Source organism: Triturus cristatus, chromosome 7, assembly GCF_964204655.1.
Source record: "Triturus cristatus chromosome 7, aTriCri1.1, whole genome shotgun sequence".
Lineage (NCBI taxonomy): Eukaryota > Metazoa > Chordata > Amphibia > Caudata > Salamandridae > Triturus > Triturus cristatus.
The window spans coordinates 477,317,533-477,340,800 of record NC_140590.1 but is presented as its reverse complement, the minus strand read 5'-3'; positions in this window follow the sequence as shown (position 1 = coordinate 477,340,800).

Genomic DNA, 23,268 nt, shown 5'->3' with positions numbered 1-23,268 from the left:
TCACTTTTAAGCTCTAAGATCTCGACTTTTCCATACACCTCAATTCCTTTGGAAAATACTCACCCTCCCATGAGATGCACCTCGCCCCCACAACCCATAATAGCTAAGCATAGCCTGGCGTCTGCAAATTCACACAAGCATTCGAACGCCTCCCTTCCTCCACTTCCCAATAACCCTGCTATCTACAATATTCCGACCATCTCCTCTGTCAGAAACACTCATCCACCTAAACCCTCCCGAGCGCCCTCATATAAGTTCAATATCCCCATCACCCCTCATAGCCCAAGTGCCCCCGTCACCAAAACAGTCTCGACAGAGCTGCACTGTATGCTCCACAACTGCAGATCTGCAATAAAACACAAACTTGAAATCTCCGATACCATCAACTTGCACAATATTGACATGCTCTTCCTCACAGAGACCTGGTTCAATGATACCTCTCATTCTATGTTTGATCTCCTTGTACCAACAGGCTATTCTATACTTAGAAATGACAGACTTGACAAAGTTGGGGGAGGTGTTGCAGTCATCTTTAGAAACTCCCTTCAACTTAAGGCTCTTCCCAACAGCTCCTTCCACACTTTTGAATGCCTATCTCTTGAGCTTCAATTGCACCACCGCGCACCTCTCAGATTCCATGTTATCTACCACCCACCTGGTAGCAGCCCTTCGTTTATGGAGGAACTCACGGACTGCATCAGTGACCAATACTCGCAAAGTGACAATCAGATCTTTGTGGGTGACTTCAATGTCCACTGGGGCTCGCCTCAAGACACCTATGCGAATGCGCTGGCCACCTTCCTCTCTGCAAATTATCTTATCCAACACTGCACTGAAACAACACACTCAAGGGTTCAACCCTGGACCTTGTTATCTCCAAAGCAGGCTTGCTGACCATCGCTTCCCCTATTCATGTAGACTGGTCTGACCACCTCCTCATCCCATTCTCTCTTCACCTATCACACTCTATAACTCTTGGCCAGCCTCAGAGGGCTACTTCCTGGTTCCGTGACACTAAAAATATTGACATCAGTACCCTCTGTGAGTCTGCCTTGCTATCACTTCCAAGGCTTGACCCGGACCTAGATGTTAACGAACTCACCTCCCAATGCCTTACAGTCCTTGCAGTCGAAATCAATAATGTCGCTCCTCTCCAAAGCAAAAAGAAAAGACCCACTCCCTCAGCTCCTTGGTTCAACAAATCCCTCTATGAAGAAAGGAAGTACCTAAGAGTCCTTGAGAAACAATGGAGACAAGCGCCCTCCACCGAAAACTTGGCAACGCTGCGTTCAGCAAGATCCAAGTACCACAAGCACATTTTCCTTGGAAAAGCGTCGCACTTCAAATCCCTCCTTGACTCAGCCAAAAATAGACCAAAAAACTATTCGACCTCCTCAAGAACCCTAATAGCTCTCCCCCAACCTCCAAATTGGAGGACTCCACAAAGAAAGCTGCGGATTTCGCTATATTCTTTGACAAAAAGGTGAAATCACTTACAGAGGAGCCCAAATCCTTAACCATTTGGCAAAACTTTGACCCCATTTCTGATGACGCCCTCCTTAAATGCATCCTCGATACAAAGCCCTCTAACCACTCTCTTGACCCCATCCCTAGTGCCATTGCCATGGACTTCTATACCCATTCTCTTTCCTATTGGACCACTCTGGTCAACCTCTCCCTCAGTCAAGGCTCCCTTCCTGTTTCCTTCAAAAATGGACAGGTCACCCCTCTGCTTAAAAAACCCACCGCTGATGCGAACGACCTCAACAACTACCGTCCCATCACTAACCTACCCTTTCTTGCGAAAATCACAGAAAAATGTGTAGCGAAACAACTCTCTCGCCATATCAAGGACAATGATTTTCTTGACACTTTCCAGTCCGGCTTCATTCAAAACTGAAGCACTGAAACAACCCTGCTGCTAGTGATTGATGACGTGCTGCGGATACTCGATTCAGGGGAGTCTTGTCTTCTAATTCTTCTTGACCTTTCTGCAGCCTTTGACACAGTCAATCACAACACTCTCCTTAACACTCTTCAACAGAGAATGGGCATAGAGGGCACTGTGCTCAAATGGTTTGCCTCCTTCCTCTCTGATAGATCCCAAATGATCAAAATAGCGAACAGCCTTTCATCTCCTTTAGCGGTCAGCCAAGGTGTCCCTCAAGGCTCTATACTTGCACCCACACTATTCAATCTCTATTTAGAACCTTTGGGAAATCTCCTGAGTAAATCCGGGATCCATTATCATCTATATGCGGACGACACTCAAATCTATCTTAAGGTGGCCTCCACTCATGATCTCTCCTTCCTAAGCTCTACTCTTGACTCCATTCAAAACTGGATGTTAACTCATCAACTGATCCTGAATCCCTCCAAAACTGAATTCCTCCTCCTCTCCTCATCACTTTCTCCTCCCCCAGTGCAATCATGGATGGATCAGACTAATCTACTGAACAATAAACCCATCATTGTCGAGAGCGCAAAATCCCTTGGTGTCATACTCGACAAAAAACTCAATCTACACTCCCACATAGATTCCATTGCAAAGTCGGCTTGATACCAACTGCGACTTCTTTGGGGGATTTGTCGCTTCTTCCCGGAGCACGACCTTAAAACCCTGGTCCAATCGCTGGTTCTCTCCAGATTGGACTACTGCAATTCTCTTCTTACTGGCCTCCCCAAAACCCACCTGTCCCCCCTAAAGTCCGTTCTGCATTCAGCAGCTCGTTTCATTTATGGGGCCAAAAGAAGCGACCACATCACACCCATTTTATCCACCCTCCGTTGGCTTCCCATAGAGGCAAGAGCTATCTACAAGACTGCCTGTATCACCCACAAAGCCTTGCACTCCTCCTCCCCTCGCTACCTGGCGAATAAACTGAAACTCTCCGGAGGCTCCAGACCTTCACGTAATGCAGAAAATTTATTGCTTGAACCTCCCACTTTCAAGAAGGAAAGATCGATGGCCCAATCCTTTTCAGGCAATGCGGTGAGAATCTGGAACTCACTTCCGCCTCATCTCCGGACCACCACCTCTTCTCAGGCCTTCAAATCTGACCTCAAAGCTCTCCTCCTTCAAAGACACTTCCAAATTTAATTTACGCCCTCTATTTTCTGAAGGAAGTCCTGCCGTTATAGGAAATTCTGTTCTCCATGCCTATAGAAGTGCCTTCCCAGTGTGTTTCTGTGTGTTGAGTGTCTGCCATTTAGTGCAGTAGTATACCTCTACTTGTACTTTGTACTCTTGTATAACATGCAGACGTCTCCTTTCCTTTGTAACATATCGTTTGCTACCTCTTGTATTTTGTTTGCTTTTGATACTTGCACAACGGCCACCACTGCCTCATGTAACGTAACTCTTATTTTAGTATTTTGAGTGTCTGCCATTTATTGACCTCTGTGTACTTTGTATGCTCTTGTAACCTGCACACATCACTTTTTTCCTTTTGTAACGTATCGTTTGCTCCCTCTTGTATTTCATTTGCTCCTGATACTTGCACAAATGCCACTATTGCCTCATGGAACGTAACGTTTGATTTTGTAACATGCTCACTTGTAATTTTTCTCCTTATGTATCATTACTGCTCCTATTGTGAAGCGCTCTGACACCTTCGGGTAAAGTCCGCGCTATATAAAAACGCATTAAATAAATAAATAAATAAATAAATAAATATTTCTCTGTGTTGTGCCTCCCTTTCACCTCCCCTGGGGAGGCATAGGTTTTTGGCGCTATCTCAGAGTGAAATCTCTCATAAATCTGGGGCAGTGTCAAAAAGCCTTGGATGTTGCTGGAATGGCCCCCAGAAACACCCATTGTATGCCCCTTTATTGCAGAAAACTGTGGTACAGTGGACGATATTTACGAGGCAGCGTTAAGCCAAAAAAATGTGGCTTAGTGCTGCCTCGTAAATATGTGGCAGACTCCTGCGCCACGGAACGTCACAAAAAGAGATGTTCCCACAGCGCAAGGGTTATGAGGCCCTTAGAGTTTAGATGGGATGGAGGACTCTGTCTGACAAAACCTTGGTGCACCTGCTCTATTCTAAGTTGGGTGGCCCGTCAGTTTTCTGATGGCAGGCTCCCACTGGCTCCTCTTTGGCAAACTTATTCCTATAGCCCGATGCAGTAGGGGGTCATTGGCATAAGGACATCATTTTGCTCACCCTATTTAGAGTAGATGGTGTGATGTATTTTCTTTCTGTCTGCCACAACCATGTTTTCTCAAAAGAGTTTGATGCATGGCCGCTGTGTCTTCAGAGGAGCCACCATGAAGGCAGTTCCTCTGAAGGAACAGAGAACAATGCAGGACCAATGATGACCCAATAAATGAGCAGGCGGTAGTCCAGCCGGGGTAGCAGAGGAGATGGTATTTGCGATCCTGAGAGATGGCATGCCGCCTGCCAGAGTCAAAATTAGGTCCTTTGTTCTATCAGGGGCAGAGAAGCATCCTTATCCAGGGTGGAAATGGAGAAGGAACAATCCCAAAATTGGTGAGAGGGTGGGGATGGTGTAAGAGGGTTTCTTCATGTTGACATATAGTGTTCCTGTGAAGAACAAAATAGCAAATTACTTAGGAAATATATTTACTGATGCTTAAATGTATTGCTATGACATCTACCCATGGAAAGCTGCAATATTAGAAGCCTCCGTGCGGTATGCCCAGATTTCTTTAATAATTCCCCAAAGCTCTGAAATTACTATTGTAGATGTAAACTTACAGGAGTAAATGTCTGCGTTGTTTTGTGATTAAGGCCCCATGATTGCTTAGCTGTCACAGGGAAAATAAATTGAGTTCATTGAGGTTTCATGGAATTTTGAGATCTCTCCCACACGATAGGCGAAGAACTGTTCCCCTTGCATGCCCCACCCTAGCCTCATTGTCTCTGCTTATAGGCAGCTTCTTCACTCCCTCACAGTGGCTAAGATGAGGTATCCATATGTACAGCTCCAACCCCTCCTCTGACAATCCATGAAGAGAGAAATATAAAGCTATGAATCATCCTCACATTTGGTGGGATGAAATGTACAGCTGCAGACCCACCTCATACAAGCAATGGAGAGACAAATAACAGAGACCCAGCTAACACTGTTTAGCTTAATGGACCTCACAGTTAACACAGGCTAAAAAGTGAGACATCACAACATCTTCAGCCCAATTTCATACAGGAAAAAATGGCAAACACCAGAACAGGCCTGGTCCTGGGTGCGCATGTTACCCAGGAGGAACCAAGGATAAACATTCCACTATTCTTTAGAGTTGTATCTCCAGTGGTCATGTATGTGTGAACTCTCTTGACACATGGATTCTGAGGCATTGCCACTAATGGTGCAACAGGCGCAGTGGCACTAGGCCATATGGACTAGAGGTCCCTTGAACACTGATTAGTGCCATCATTTACAACCCAACCACTGGTCGTGGACCTCTTTTCCTTGCCACTAGCAGTGCTGATGGCACCCTTGCTGTGCTAATTCTTCTCAATCTATGTCCTTCTTGTACAGACACCCTCCAGTCCAGGGTGGAGCACTGGGAAGTACATTTCTACAGCTCTTTGAGAGATGTCTATTAGAGTGATGGGAGTGGACTTCTTTGATGCCTCTTCTAAAGAATCGAGTTTCTGCAGCCTTCTTCTGGACAATTTTTCAAATTTGTCTCAATCTCACAAACTAAGGTGCAGCCCACTTGAGATCCCTTTACAAATCATGTACTGTGCAGATCGCCTTGGGCACCCTGATTAATTGTGCACTGTGCAGATCACCTCAGACCCCCTGCCCATTCACTGTGTCTGCCCCACTGAAACAAGCATACCCGGGCCGTATTTATGAGGCCATTACGCTGCAGTTGTGTCACTTTCTGTGATGCTGGAGCGGCATAAAAAATGCGCCACACTGCGCCATATTTACAAAGTGATGCATCTAGGCAGATGCATCACTTTGTAAACGCCTGCACTACATTACACTTGCGTCAGGTATAATGTATGCAGGGTGTGCATTCCAACACAGGAAAGCCACTTAGAAGTGGCACAGTGAAATCTATGAGGTTTCACTGCGTCACTTCTAGGGCATCATTATGTCAAATCCTCAGTGGCTCAGGGCTTGGCACATTGCTGGAGTTGTGCCTGTTTTCAGACACACTCCAACAAAGCACCAATTTTGTGCCTATAGTTATGTCAGGAACACTGATGTATCTGTAAATCCTTGTGACATGGAGCGCCGTACAGTAAATACTGCGCTTTCAAGTGTGTCGCAAGGATAGTGCACCGAAAAGTGTTGCATCACTGTTTTCCCTCAGCGATGAGACACTTTTCATAAATGAGCCCTCAGTCTGGACGTTTCCTAAAGTGGATAAAACAGAATTGGGCCCATTTACAAACGCACAGCCTGCATTACACTTGGGGGAGAGAAAATTAATCACGCTACCCTATAAGGCGGTTCACCGTAAGGAGTGGAACTACCTGAAGAACTGCCTTCCACGCTACTGTCCAGCCAGAGGACTTCAGTCAAGTAGAGAACAACTCAAGGCTCCCATCAAAGCCTGTCGGGCGATGGCAGGGCTCGGGCGAAGGGTACCATGCTGAGGCAGCCAGGCTCTGCAATAATGTCAGGAGAGCTGCTCCATAAGGGTCCGCATTCAGCATGCTGGAAGGCGTTAAAACAGGGCTTTCCTGACCAATCTCTGAACAAAGCATTTAGATGCTCCTTTTCGGACATGGGATGCACATGTCACTGAATTGCAACCTTCGTTGTGTACCCCAATCTCTTACTTGTAGGGTAACCCCAGAAGCATCAAGGAAGTGGAGCAGCGTCAACAGATCATTTAAAGGGCAACAATAGCTGGATTGTATCCTTCGTCTTCTGAAATACAGTTCAAGGATACAATCCAGATATTGAGTCCCAAGAAAATGAACTGTCGTTTTGCATGATTAACCCTGGTTTCAATAGAGAAATTTGAATACCCGCACTTCCATTACATCGTTCCTTAATTCATGGCTGTCTAGCTAGATTTCGCAGTAGCCAGATGTCAGAGGCAAACATTCCTGTAGTAAAACTACGAGATTTCGCTACAGGCTGGTATCCTTCGAAGGCCAGTAGAGATGGAATAAAGTCAGTCGCATTTGAATTTTGCCAAACCACAGCTGGAAAACCCTCGCACTTACTGCACCCGGTCCGATCCACTTAAAAGTCCAGTAAGAAGACTCATTGCGTTAGCAGGTTGTTCTATCTATCTATCTATCTATCTATCTATCTATCTATCTATCTATCTATCTATCTATCTATCTATCTATCTATCTATCTATCTATCTATCTATCTATCTATCTATCTATCTATCTATCTATCTATCTATCTATCTATCTATCTATCTATCTATCTATCTATCTATCTATCTATCTATCTATCTTATCTATCTATCTATCTATCTATCTATCTATCTATCTATCTATCTATCTATCTATCTATCTATCTATCTATCTATCTATCTTATCTATCTATCTATCTATCTATCTATCTATCTATCTATCTATCTATCTATCTATCTATCTATCTATCTATCTATCTATCTATCTATCTGCTGGCTAAACCGAAGACACATAAATGGTATACAGGACTATGGCCATAAAATGCCATTAAGGGAATCTTGGCATGGTAAACCACGAGACACGTTGCTGAGTGGGTTGTAAAGGTCACTAGAATCCTAAAATGAAATGACATCATATAAAACGATAAGACATGATTGCTCATTTAATATGTTGATTTTAGACAATAAAATGAGCAAATTGTGTTTACAGTCATGCATCCTATAATTCATGGGCATGGCATTCTCCGACGATCAATTGCCTCTACAAGCATTCATAAACGTGAAATATAACTGAAATCATGCTGAATTATAATATTATTCTTATTATTCTTATTCTTATTATTATAATTATTCTTATTGTTGTTATTGTTTTGTTATTATCAACATCATCGTTTACTATTATTATTATTAAAATGTATTTTCTTTTGCAGAATCAGCTTGACTGCTAAGTCTCCTGGTTCACAATGTGCCATCCAAGCAGATACTCTAAGCCCACCTCCAAAGACCTGAGCACATCTCATGGATTCCTGATACAAGAAACATTGCTAAGTTGATTGAGGCAGAGGTTATTGTATTGGCCTTGGGATCGAAGGTAATATTGAAAAATATAGGGACAAATAGGAGGCTTTTATGCATTTACTCGCACACTCAAAGAAAGGAGCAGAGATCAGCCTGTCACTGATAATGATGCTTTTTTTTGTGCATAGTGTAATGGTGGACCTCAGCATAAACGAGTCATCTGATGCGTGCATGAAGTTAAGAACCCATGTGTCAATAAGCAACAAGTACACAAGACTATATCTGGACTATGTTGGAAAACTAAGGTTTACCCCCATCATTCTTGGTGGCAGTGGTATAACGCAAAATGACGGGGCTTCCCTGCAGAGTGGGGTTTACGGGGCTCACCTGAAGGGTTCCCCCGCCCCCTGCACTGCAGGGGCCTACTCAGTAAAGCAGAGTGGCTTCCCCGTTTAGCTATTTCTTATTGCAGGCCATTGCACGCATTCTGCAATGCAGGCAATGGCATGGCTTTGAGGGTGAGGAGGCCCCCTTCAAAGCAAGAAACCCTGCCCCCATCCCCGCACCGGGGGCGGCAGGGGCCTCAGTTACACCTCTGCTTGGTGTCTATGAGAAGTGTATATTCTAGAACAACTCCCACCTGCTTTATGCACACTCTACCTAGAGCCCGCCCTCCAGTCCCTACGCAATAGTTGCACCATATCTAGCGGAAGCTTTCCCTTATCTGTTTGCAATATTTGCTGATGACAATGCAGGGCCCAATTCACAAAAGTAATTTGTGACAAAATCCTAACTTTACCACTTTCGGTATTCACAAAATGCATTTAGGAGTACTAAAGTTAGGAATCCTAACTTTAGTACTCCTAAATGCCCTTTCTGAATACCAAAAGTCGTAAAGTAAGGAATTTGTTTCAGATTACTTTTGTGAATCGGGCCCGCAGTGTTTACAATACAGATTTAGCAATCATAGTAGCGCCAAGATACTCCTGTCTGCTCGTAAGCATGCTAGAAATGGACAGATAGACAGAATATTTTACTGAAGTATCTTAATTGGGCGAATTCAGGCTACAGAAATACCATTAAGAAGATTAAGGGCCTTAATTAGAGATTGGTGGGTTGGATACTCCAGCAAAATCTGCCGTTACCAGTGTCATAGGCTATAATGCACTTGTATTACAAGGCCGGGATATCTATCAAGTTAGTGACGGAGTATCTTATTTGTCAAACTCTAAATAGGGCCCTAAAATACTAGCTCTAAATCTGGACAAAGAGTCTTAGACAAGACTAACTATGGGGGCATATTATCAAGACAGGCGATAAAATTATCGACGCTTTAGCGGCAGAAAACTGCCGCTAAAACAGCGATAATGGGCTTGATAATATGCTCTATGGAATTCCAATTGAAGCCCAAGTTAGATGTGAAGGACGTCTAACCTGAGCTTCAATTGGAATTCCATAGAGCATATTATCAAGCCCATTATCGCCGTTTTAGCAGCAGTTTTCTGCCGCTAAAGCGGAGATAATTTTATCGCCTGGCTTGATAATATGCCCCTATTTTGTGCAAATCTCTCTAGTATCATAGAGATCATATTAAAATGTTGATACTTTCAAGATTCCCGTATCTTGTTAGAATTATTCTATGTTACTTGCCCTGGTGTTTTTGAAGCAACTACATGATATCTACCAGTTTTTTTTTAAATGGTGTCAAAGGGAGGAACAAGACAAATCCTTAAGGCTATATTTCTCCACCTACGGTGCGGTTATTAGGGTTTTGGATCTCAAGCCCTCCTCGGGGCAAATTTGGGGGAGTGCATCAAGCAAAGTTTGAGTTCACAGCTTCCACAGACCAGGTGAGGGGGCCGATCTGTCATGTTTTAGCGATAAGATCCTCAAATAATCATTGGAGACAATCTTTGCAAATATTTTAGGATATAGTTCTATTTGAAATTTAGGGAACTCTCCAAGTACATTATTGGGAAAAGATAAGCATGTTCAAAAAAAGGGAGCTGTATTCAATTTTTTTTTATAATGGCTATGGCTAGGCTGCTCGCTCGACAGTGGTAAAAGCACATCCTTCCACCCACATGGAATTGTGGAATATGGGAATTTACTGCTTTTTACCTGACTTTAGCATTGTTGGCAAAAAAAAACGTACCTGGAAAGCTGGATGCGAAGAGAGTACTGCTTAAGAATTACATTGAGAGATCCAAAGATATACAAGTGTGAAAAAGGTCTTGATTATATGCACTGTCTTAATTTGTTTTGGTAACTCTATATGTGTTGTGACTAATGTGTTTGCACTTGCTGATACTCTGTCATGTATGTATTTTACCTCCTAGGCCCACTAAGGCAATGCAAATCATGATACCACATGGGAACTTGAGCCACTGTATAAAAGCATGTCTGTAATTTCCTTCGGTCTCTAGTTGCCTGCAATAATGAAATGAGCAGCTGCTCTACTGTAATACGTTTTTAAAGTTGAATTGTGTTGTCACAATGTCGGCTACCAGAGCCAGCAGACAAGGTGGAAGGCATAATTTCATCTGCAGTTTGAACAACACCATAATCACTGGCCTTCATTCTTAGGGCCTGCTTAAAAAAAAACAAGCAGTGATGAGTAGAACAGACATATTTATGGAAACATGTTAATTTTTGCACAGTAAATGTCATTACAGGAATAACAGATTCTCCCTACCTTTTGCTACACTTTCTGCAAAACTGCATCTTTTTAATATGAGTTACATTAACTGATTCTAATATATTTTTGCAATACATTGCTAACTGCTTTTTGATGTGTTTAATTTCTACTTGATTCCATTTTTATTATTCATGTCTGCAACCATACTCCCATATGGAGCAAAGCACCAGGAATGTAAGTGGTTTGTGGAAAGGTTGGTGCTGTCAACACATATAATAAGGAATACAATACAATCTGCAGTGCAATTTAAGGCTATTGCAAATCACCTGGAAGTTCCACAAACCTGTAAGGTAATTCAGCCTTTGGGCTCATTTCTTCATTTGGTCACTGAACTCCTAAGTGACTTTAAATATCCTTTTAAAGTATGACAGGGGATGCTTTATCCCATGTATATTTCTTCTTTTCAAACCTCAATAAAAAAAAGAAAAGAAGCAACAAGTCATGTGAACGCGGAACTGAATATCTTACAATTAGACACTGGAAGATTTGTGCATAACCAGATCAGTAGGCTAGCGAGGTCCTACCACCACACTACACTGGGAAAAGGTCAGGTGACAATCCCAAATACTGGAAACCGCCACTCTGTAACCTAAGGCTAGAGGAAATTCACATCAAACTGCACAAGACATGCCCACTCACTATTGTTTCTTCCCATATCATACTATACCATACCAGGAGAAGATCACATGATCGTGGCCAATTACAGAAACACCTCAAGCCAGTCTGTGTCTAAGGAAACTTTTCCCCCAATATGTATCTTTAAATTATGGAAGAGCAGCTCAACCTGTTTAAAATGTCCCAGATTGTACTAGAACACCACAACCCAATCTATGGTCGAGGAACTTTTTTAGTAAAAATGCGGCAGCTTCAAATTGGTGATGAACCACCTGCCTAACACCATTCCACCCCAAACTTCACTTGGAGTAGGTCTCTTGACCCTGGGCAATTTCAGTGCCCTATTTGGCCAATCTTGGCCAAAGAGTCTCATCTTGCTACATAAATTCCATTCTCACAAGAATCCTGCCCAAGAATGCGAGCATGTCAGATGACTACCTTGGTGCTAGAAAGCTCCTCTAGCCATTCATTGACACATAAGTGCCTTCTTGCCATACAGCAACTTCAGACTGCAGAAAATCCTGACCTTCTACCATTTGCTTGTCCCAGACCGCACCAGGTGAATGACTCTCTCCTAATCTTAAACCACCTCAAACCAACCCTGGGTTGCATCCTTTGAGGCATCCTCATGAAAATGCTGACAAACACAATGGCAAACTGAGAGATCTGTTAGCTATCGAGCAATGCCCTCTCTTCAAGTGGTCACAATCCCTATAAAGGATTTGCAATTCAAATTTAACAGGGTCATAGACAAATTAGAAGCCCAGAGCGTTAGGTCCTTCTCTGTTTTTGGATTTACTTAAATTGTTACCGCCATCATAAAGAGAGAACTCTACACAGAATCGAGAATGTCCATCTTAGCAACGTTTATAGAGTTTAGTAGTTCTGATTTTTACCCGTGCATGTTATCCATTTCCTCCTACGTCTCTGGCACACCCTTACCATGCTATAATGCCTCCCGTCCTCCTGTCCCCCACCCCGCCTCGCAGATAGGAAATTTAAATTTGAGTGCTGTGCAAAAACTTTAAATAAAGTAATTAATGTTTTACACATATAAATAGAAAAGTCTTCGGTGTCAGAAAACCAACATCTTTCTGGGGTGAAGTTAGATGATATTCACAAATTAAAAGTTACATGTGGGGTGTATTTTTAATGGTTACTGATTAACAGTAAGGATTGAGTTGCATATTGTGTAGTGGAAAACAAAGAGACCAGGGTTGGAATGGAACTCTTGGCACTCTTGCTTCCCTTCAGCTGGATGCTGGCCTATATAGGCTGTCATATTTGAACCCATCAATCCCTCATAATATACATCCAGAGATTCTTTTGGCTCTGGAGCAGCGGCCGTGATCTTTCACCAATTCACCTCATTCTCTGGAACTTTTTGCATCAAATGTTTTATCACAACTCTACATTTTCCTATAACAATAGGAGCTGGAGTATTTTGAGGGGGCATTCTTGGAGGTTCTTCAGTAGGCCATGTTATGACTGATTTACATTTAGCCCATAAATCCGTGAGGACAATCATTTCAAACAATGTAACTATTCAGATTTACCAAAAGCACCTTTGAAATCATCTCTAATCCCTCCACCTCCATAAACAATTTATCTGGTTCTTCTCAAAGCTTCGGAAAATGTGTTAGAAATGCAAGATGTTCAGATCTGTTCCAAGGGACATGCACATTTGCTTCTCCAGACACATCTTGCAAAGTAAAACCTGCAACAACCATTCCTGATTCAGGGTCACTCAGATTTGCATTTGCTTCTTTTTATGTGTCTCTGCCCTCTTTTCTTTTGTACCTTGCTCCCCCCTTTCGTTTTCCACTTATCCCTGTATTTTTTTAAATCTGCCCATTCTTGTGCACATTAGACTAAATCTCTAACATGGGCTCGCAGAGTTAGTACACCAATTTACTTCACCTAATTTCCATTTATATCCGTTCTGTAATTCCCAGAGCTTTCTTTTTGTAGGAATCAATGGCATACTCTTCAGCTAAATCGTCATGCATTCCATATGCTTCACATACACATCTAGCTGCTTCGTTAGCAGATATATTAATTCATCCTCGTTGTATGCTGTTCATATTTCTGTGACAACTGTACCCTGCAAAATGTTTCCAAATGTAGTTTTTAATTGGAGTTAATTGGAAAATATTAATTTCTTCTCTAACGGGCTCACTTAACTGTGCTACTGTAACAGTAGTAAGATTATTAATAATAGCTGTATCAGCAGTGGGTGTAAAAATAATCCAAAAAGGATCTGTTTCATTCTTGGGTGCAATTGGCACTCCTTCTGTATGGGTACCCATAATTGTCTCTCCCGTTCTTATATCCTGAACAGGCAGTCTTGTGTTTGTGAAACATCAACATATTGAGGAGGACTAAGTCTAATAAATCATCTCTGAATTTACCCTACTCTTCCAAATCGTGCTTCATATTTTTCTTTTTCTTTTTAATGTCATCATCTTCATTAGCGGTTGTCTTCTCTATCTACTCCATTAACAATTGGAGGAAATACACCCACTCCCAGCATTACATACTCTGTCCATGTGTTTCTCTACATGCCCCATCTTGAATCAAACCAAAGAATTATGGCATTCCTAACTTGACTCTTCGTTTTGTTTTGTTTTGTTCTTTCACAATTGGTGTATGAGCCCAGTCATTCAATATTTCAAACTGTACAGGTCTAGGCTGTGGCTTTCTTTTATACAAAAGTTCTCAAGTTTCTTCACATTAAAGGTACCCCCAAAAGGAAACTGAATGCTCTTGTCACCAGAGGTGATCTCATTCCATTATTTTAACCACAAATACATATGAATCCCTGAATGTAACATCATTTCATAGGCAGGAAAATCTTCCAGAGGCCGAGGTATTTTCTCTCCCTCAGTTATAGGAATTGAGGACTTTTTTTCAATGCGTAATAATTTTCACTTGATCTAACTGTTTGCACACCACATGATATCAACAATATCCAGCCAGTAACAGTGCGATCCACAGCGACAATCAGCCAACTGCAGACAGTCAACCAATTGCAGCATCACTCAATATCACAATTCAAGCACAAGGAGATTATGGATGGAGCGCTGAAACTTTTCAGACACTCACCCCCAGTCACAGATCTGGGTTGAATCCATCATCATTCTTTAGCTCACTTCACCACCCCAGTTCAGACCCAGCCAAATGGAAATCAGTTTTGACCTTGTTCCTCAAGGGAACAGTCCAGCCCGCACTGCCAAGCTAGGTCTTCCCTGGACTGGAAACAAGCATTTTGGGACAGGGTTTTGGGGTACAACCCCTCATTAGCCAGGCTAGCTTGAATTTAGTGGCAACGTGAGCAAGGGGCCCACGTCTGGGCATATCCTGCCAATTTAGGGCATACAAAGTAAACACAAGAAGATGATGGATGGAGCACTGAAACTTTTCAGACACTCACCCCCAGCCACTATTAGATCTGAGTGGAATCCATCCTCATAATTTAGCTCACTTCACAGCCCCAGATCAGACTCCGCCATATGCAAATCTGTTTAGACCCTGTTCCTCATAAGAACAGTCCAGCCCGAGCTTTCAAGCCAGGTCTTCCCTGGACCAAAAACAAGCATCCTGGGACCGGTTTCGGAGTAACACCCCTCATCAGCCAGGCTAGCTAGAATCCAGTGGCAAAGTGAGCACAGGACCCACATCTGGGCATACTCTGCCAATTTAGGGTGACCAATGCAAACACAAGGAAATGATTGATGGAGTGCTATAACATTTCAGCACTCAGCCCCAGTCACTATTAGATCTGGGTTGAACCTATCATCATTCTTTAGCTCACTTTGCCACCCCAGATTAGACCCAGCTATTTGAAACTCAGTCTTGACCCTGCTCCTCATAGGAACAGTCCAGCCCGAGCCTCCAAGCCAGGTCTTCCCTGGACCGGAAGCAAGCATCCTGGGACCGGTTTCGGGGAACACCCCTCATAAGCCAGGCAAGCTTGAATCCAGTGACAAAGTGAGCAAGGGACCCACATCTGGGCATACTCTGCCAACTTAGTGCGAACAAAGCAAGCACAAGGAGATGATGGATGGAGAACTGACACTTTTCAGACACTCACTCCCCATCCTTATTACATCTGGGTTGAATCCATCATTGTTCTTTAGCTCAATTCGCTCCCCCGATTCAGACGCAGCCATATGCAAATCATTCTTGACCCTGTTCCTCAAGGGAACAGTCCATCCCGAACTGCCAAGCCAGGTCTTCCGCTGACCACAAACAAGCATCCTGGGACTGGTTTCGGGGTAACACCCCTTATCAGCCAGGCTAGCTTGAATCCAGTGGCAAAGTGAGCAAGGGCCCTACATCTGGGCACACTATGCCATCTTAGGGTGACAAAAGCAAACACAAGGAAATGATGGATGGAGCGCTAAAACCTTTCAGCACTCAGCCCTAGTCACTATTAGATCTGGGTCGAACCCATCATTGTTCTTTAGCTCACTTTGCCGCCCCAGTTCAGACACAGCTATATGAAACTCAGTCTTGACCCTGTTCCTCATGGGAACAGCCCAGCCCAACTGCCAAGCCAGGTATTCCCTTGACCGGAAACAAGCATCCTGGGACTGGTTTCGGGGTAACATTCCTCATCAGCTAGGCTAGCCTGAATCCAGTGGCAAAGTGAGCAAGGGACCCACGTCTGGGCATACCCTGCGAACGTAGGGCGAACAACGCAAACACAAGGAGATGATGGACGGAGCACTGAAACTTTTCAGCTACTCACCCCAGTCACTATTAGATCTGGGTTGAATCCATCATCGTTCTTTAGCTCACTTCGCCACCCCAGTTCAGACCCAGCCATATGGAAATCAGTCTTGACTCTGTTCCTCATGGAAACGGTCTAGCCCAAACTGCCATCACAATAACCGTACAGTACAGTTCACTGTGATGTAATGCTTTCAGAATCACAGTGAAATTAACAAATCTTAAACTATTAGAATTGTTTTGTCTGATTTACCTAAAATGAAGAGGGATGTCATTATTCTCAAATCTCACTATAGGTGGAGAATAGTAACTTTACAACACTATCTATCAAGCAAGCAGGTTCTCGAACAGCAGCAACCCATAACTGATCAACGGGTTTTCTCCTGTGCACCAAAGAATAGAAAGCACACCAATCGAAATCAAAATGCATTTGCAACTACACCTTTAGTAACTCAAGAAAATGTACCCTACTTTCGTGTGAATGTGGTGGGTCACAGTTCACACCTCCACTTGGCAGAAAATTTCAGCAGTATCAATATCTCGAGATCTTGTATTTCGACAAATCTGTTTACCAAATGGAAACTCCAATAACAACATTAATCACAATATTTCAATACCTTCGATGCATTTAATCCCTAATATTCTTTAAAAAAATCGTGCCAAGATTAAGATAGGCACAATAATAAACTCAAAATCATGACTCAAAATTATGAAAAGACTCCTAGTAGCCCATAAACCTTAATGGCATAACTAAAAAGGTCACGCACACCATAAAGTCATGCCATCACAACAGTTTGTCCTTTCAAACTACAAGAACCACAATATACTCGGCCAATATCACAATCCGTCGCAATACAATATGCCCCACTAATACACATTTTATTATAGAACTGCTTCAGGAACACTGGAACACTGCCAATATTCCAATGTTTCCAGACCATTATAAACCAAGAGTGCAGACAAATCAAAGGAAGGGATACGTTTATCTCCATATCTTATCCCATCTCTTTACCAATCACGTTTCCTTGCCTTCCCCATATTCTTCACCAAAACTATGGATGCATTGCTTTCAGATAATCTAAGCTAACGCAATTGCACAAGATCAGGGGCTGATTTGTCCTCAAGGACGTATGAGGAAATGTGCCCCAGGTTAGATTAGGATTGACAACAAATCAAGTAAATAATCAATTAAATAAGCCTTTCTGAGTTATATATAAATTAGGAATCATAAAGGTTTATTCAAAGGTTCAGATCATTACAGAAGGCAAAAATATGGTTAATCAGTCAAATAATTTTCTATGCAGGAATTAGCATACTAAGTACCAATCAGACTGGCAAGAGTCTGCTCTCTAGGAATAAGGAAACCTACTCTGGCTCACCTCCAGAATGAGCCCTGTTTCATAGCAAAATACACAGGAATGTCATACAGTCAGCATGAGGTGAGCAAAAAGAGACATAGGTTCAGCAAACCAGAGTACAGAATAAAATGCACCAATACCTAATACCAGCCCCTAAACGAATAATAATTAGTCCCCGTTTGTCCTAATGTCATAAGGTGCTACAGTACAAATCTTGTTGCATGTTAAACAATGATACTTTTATGAAACAAATAGGCTCAGTGAGAGTGAGGAAGAACAGGAAAAACCTTGAACTGCAACATTTTGAGAGGAAAGCTTCGTCTAGAGCCTACATAGAAATCTGCTATTATGACAGAGTCACAATACATATCACATTGAATAACGTTTCAGTGCACATTTTGTTACGTGTGAAGACAGTGAAAATGAAAACATGGCCACGTAGTCAATTTCAAAATGGAGTTAGGGCCTAGTCTGGCCAGTTTAAGGAAACGTAGTTCTATTAAGTGCCGCTAGCTTTGATTCAAACACAAATTATTAATGCCACAAAATAGTAATTAATTGTTAATCACAAATGTGCTCTAACAGAGGCTTCCATCTTCGGAAGACTGCAAAGGGATGTTGTAGTGGAAGACAGGAGCCACCGCCTGACAGACTGAACATTAAAGTAATTGGTGGAAGAAGGAAGCACAGACTACCATTTAATTCTGCTGTATCTTACTAAGCAGTGGTACAAAGGCCAGTGATGGGAGGCCACGCCCTACAAATGTAAACATGTAGTGCACTCGCGTTCTAGCCCCTGATACCTATTGCAGCCCCTGTCTCTATGAGTGGACGGTGGAGAGAGGATGGCAATAATTGTCAAGGAGTGGAGCGGAGACAGAATTATACTTTTCAGAGGTAGCATTTTGGCACTGACATCACCTATAAGGATTGGGATTAGAGGGCGTCAGTTGCAACAGACAGGAGATGTAGTAACTTGTGAAAGGAGTAAAATGGAGGGAAGAGTGAGAAAGTAGCTGCATATGAGATTGATGCAAAAAGAGGACAGAGTAGAGTAGAGTAGGAAACAGCAGTAGAAACGAGAGAGTACAAAAGAGTAAGACAGGAGAGCAGGAAGCATAAGACCAGAAAAGGGGAATAGAGTGAATAAGACATGTAAGGAAAGACAGCATTGCAGGCGAAGAGGGAAATGTGAAGTAAGACAGGAGATGGGCAATGTATCCAAACAGAGTAGGATAATCAGAAAGACAGTATGTAAAGACTGAGCATGTACAAATCAATAGTAAAGCAAGAGAAAGGGAAAACAGGCAGGTTAGAGAATCCAAGAAAGATGTGAGTAGGCAGCTGGGAAGTAAGAAGCATGTGAAGAAATGAGAGGCATCCAAGAAATTACCAAGTAACAAACACAGCATGTGAAAATGTAAAGGGGAGAACGAGAGGTTAAAGTACAGGTCAAAAGAAATGTTGACAATGTCATTATAGTTTGTTGGGCCTGCTATCTGTGTTGGGAGATTTTTTTTTACCCATAGCGAAACAATAATGGCTGGTGTAAAATGCCATGGCGAAATACAAGACAGGTATTCGGCCCCAACAAGTGCTGAGGGACGGTTAAACAGTCTTTCATTCATTGCTTTATGGCATTCAGGCTAAACCGAATGATTTTCGAAAACAAGGCCAAAACAAGCAATACTATCAGTGCTGTGCAAATGCAACACTACATTCCTCCCAAAATGGAAGAAAAGACAAGAAAAACATCTCTACTAGAGCAAATAGTCTATCGCTGCGACATTGGGGAATGGCCCTAAAACAGTATCGTGAATGTTCGGTCCTGCTGGACTGTGGAAAACAAGTAATTGTGAGAGTCATCTTCGAAGTCATTGGTTCTTGTGGCAGTGGTAAACGGCGAGCGCAGTCAGACTGTGGGGGTGATCCAGGCATGACATCAGGGGAGTTTGTTTGTATCGGTGAACACCATTCTATGTTATGATCAAGACTGTCTTCAGAATCATTGTGTTCTTCATTGTTAGAATGCCTCAAAACGTCTTGAAAAATAAATGTTCCTTGTCATAAATTCTGTTCCTCTTTTCGCAGTCACCATTGCGCACCCTAGTTTAATTACTTCCCAAGATGACCCATCTTGAAAATAAAATAAAATACCAAGATGTCTGTCTCTGATTAGAACTAAACCTCCTCTACAGATTCTGATTTTCTTTGCTCTGTGTCATATGCTACACTATTTAATTTTCTCTTTTCTTCAGAGTTTTTCAATCATCCATACTTTAGGGACCCTTAATGGGTCATTAAACAGTGGGTTCAGTTACACATGACTACGTGCACAACCTGTCTGGTTAGTCTGTATTCCTTACTATTCTATGCTCTGCCCTGCAACATGGATGATTCTCATGAGTTTGTCAATGTTCCCTATAAAGTGTTCCATCCCTCCATTGGCCTGTGGCCACCCGAGTGTGATCTTGAAATACTTTACTTTTAGAGAAGATAAGCATTCAGAAAAGTCTTTGGGGCATATTATCAAGAAACGGCGTTAAAACTATCGCCGCTTTAGCGGCAGAAAACTGCAGCTAAAGCGGCGATAATGGGCTTGATAATATGCCCTTGAGAATTCCCATAGGAGCCCATGTTCTGGTGTCAACAAGGAATTCTATGGGAATTCTCTGCGGCATATTATCAAGCCCATTATTGCCGCTTTAGCGGCAGTTTTCTGCCGCTAAACCGGCGATAATTTTAACGCCGTGCATGATAATAAGCCCCCACGTCTTTAAATGGAAGTTCAATATCAGTTCACAACTCCTTTATCTCTCTATGAATGGCCATCACTTTTTCTAGTTTTTAGTTTGGTGGCTGACGTAGAGTTCACAGTCTCAACTTCAAAGTACTTGGAGAAGTCATCTATGATAACAAACAGATGATGCCCATCAGGAAAAACACCAAAATCTGCCCTTGCTCTTACCAACTGATGCGTACAGACTTTGTTGGTGATTATTACAGTTAGGGGACCAGATAGCCTAGACACGTGGCAGAGGTAGCATTCTCCCACAGTGTGGTACACCACCTTGGGAAACTAGACTTTACAAAGAAGCAGGCTTTTTGGTTTCACAATGTGTTGGTTCCCAATACTGGCTAAGTGTACCACCTCCAGTATAGTGACTCTTGGTGTGACTCAGTGGTTCCCTCTCAAGAGACATCATTCAGACTTCACCCCTCATTACTTCCTCACATTCTACAGTGACTTGCAAACGTGTCTAGCCTCTGGAGTGTGGGTTGACAGCTTGGAAGTCAGTGATCAGTTTCCATTCTGGCTGGCTCAGATCACAAGCCATAATCATTTTCTGTGGTAATTCTAATGTTTTCTAAGTTATTTTGGGCACTGATAAAACTGCTCAGTGACCAGTCTGACATATTTCTCTGTCTCAATGACACTCTGCATTTTATGACTGATAAATATTCGCTGATGTGGTGGAAGATAATCAGCAGTATTCTGCAACCCAGGTCGATAGACCATGGAGAAGGAGTAGTTCTGCAATTGATGAAACCATTTCTTGAACTTGGGTGGAGGCTTTGATGATGATGTTTGAAATAACAGAATTGGAGGTTTGTGCTTGGTACAAATTGTAAATGAATGTTGATAAAAGGAAAAGTGAAAGTTACTGGACTTCCAATGTGTTTTAATGGATGCTGCATTATTCAAATACCCGACCACCTGACATAAAATATCATCACAAAGCAATGATATAACATGAGCAGTTTTCAAAATACATACATATCTTTAAAATAAACAGCACTCATATTTCTCTCAGCTTTTTATGCAATAAGTGAATTATATCTCAAAATCTGCCAAAGCCCATGCATCTCTGACCTCATCACATTTCACACAATAAACCTACATCTCATCCCTGAAACAGAAAGATTCTCTCTCCTCCACAAACACTGACCTTACAAAAATGAAAACAGCAAAATAATTTTCCACAAAAACGATTGGCTCAAATATTAAGGGCTACAATTGGTGCTACACATCCACTTCTTCCATTCCTTCAAACGTCTCTCAATAACCATCAAAATGAACCATAATATCACCATCTGTGGTCATACTAGACATTGTCTACAAGGGCATGACATTACTTTCTTGATCCGAGCTCAATATATCTACAATGTCTGACTATTCTAACAATATTTCCTAGGTGTTTTTTCATTTCCATGAAACATTAATTCCAATTTCTTTGAAGTTAAAATAAATTTCCACACTCTTTGATCTGACATAACTTGCCCCATTCACCACAGTAAAGTATACAAAAAAGTGATGGATGGAATGCTTGAAATATTCTCAGCCACTGGTAATTGCTAGGGCTGCATCCTACTCCATTATTTTGCACACCATGTCACCTCAGTTTGAACCCAGCTACGTACAAGTCAGTCTTGACCCTGCTCCAATCAGAACAGTCCAGCCCGAACTTCCAAGTCAAGTCCTCCCTGAATCGGAACACTAGCAACCCAGGACTGGTTTTGCCCTGGCTATGGGCTCATCAGACGGATACAGCTTGGTTCTAGTGACACAGTGTGCACAGGACCCATGTCTGAGCATACCCGTCCCACTTAGGGTGACAGACTAAAGTATACAAAAAAGTGATGAATAGAATGTCTAAATTAATCTCAGCCACATGTTATAACTCGGGCTGTACTACAATCCATCGTTTTGCACACCATGTCACCTCAGTTTGGACCCAGCTACATGCAAATCAGTCTCGACCTTGCTCCAATCATAACAGTCCAACCGGAAAACAAGCAACCCAAGACCAGTTTCGCCCTTGTTGTGGGCTCGTCAGCAGTGCACACTGTGTCACTGAAACCAAGCTATATCTGGCTGATGAGCCCATAACGAGGGTGAAACCGGTCCTGGATTGCTTGTGTTCCAGTTCATTGAGGATATGGCATGGCAGTTTGGTCTAGACTGTTCCTATTCGAGCAGGATCAAGTCTGATTTGCATATAGCTGGGTCGATACTGAGGTGGCATGGTGTGCAAAATAATGATGGACTTTGATGCGGCCCGAGTAATTACTAGTGGCTGAGATTAATTCAAGCGTTCTATCTATCACTTTTGTATACTTTGGTATGCTGCCTTAAGTGGGACGGGTATACCCAGACCTAGGTCCTCTGCACACTGTGTCACTGGAACCAAGTGATATCCAGCTGATGAACCCATAACAAGGGTGAAACAGGTCCTGGATTGCTTGTGTTCTGGTTCATGGAGAATCTGGCTTCGCAGTTCGGGCTGGACCGTTCCTATATAGAGCAGGATCAAGACTGATTTGCATATAGCGGGGTCCGAACTGAAGTGGCATGGTGTGCAAAATAACGATGGACTGGAATGATGCACTAAGTAATTATCGAGGCTGAGAATAACCTAAGCATTCCATCCATCAGTTTTGTATACTTTAGTATGTCGCCTTCAGTGGGATGGGTATGTCCAGGCTTGGGTCCAGTGTACACTGTGTCATGGGAATCAAGCTATATCTGGATGATGAGCCCATACCAAGGGTGAAACCGGTCCTGGATTGCTTATGGTTCATGAATGATCTAGCTTGGCAGAACGGGCTCTACTGTTACTATTGGAGCAGGATCAAGACTGATTTACATACAGCTGGGTCCAAACGGCGGTGGCATGACATGCAAAATAACAAAGGACTGGGATGAGGCCCAAGTAATTACCAGTGGCTGAGATTAATTAAAAGTGTTCCATTCATCACTTTTGTA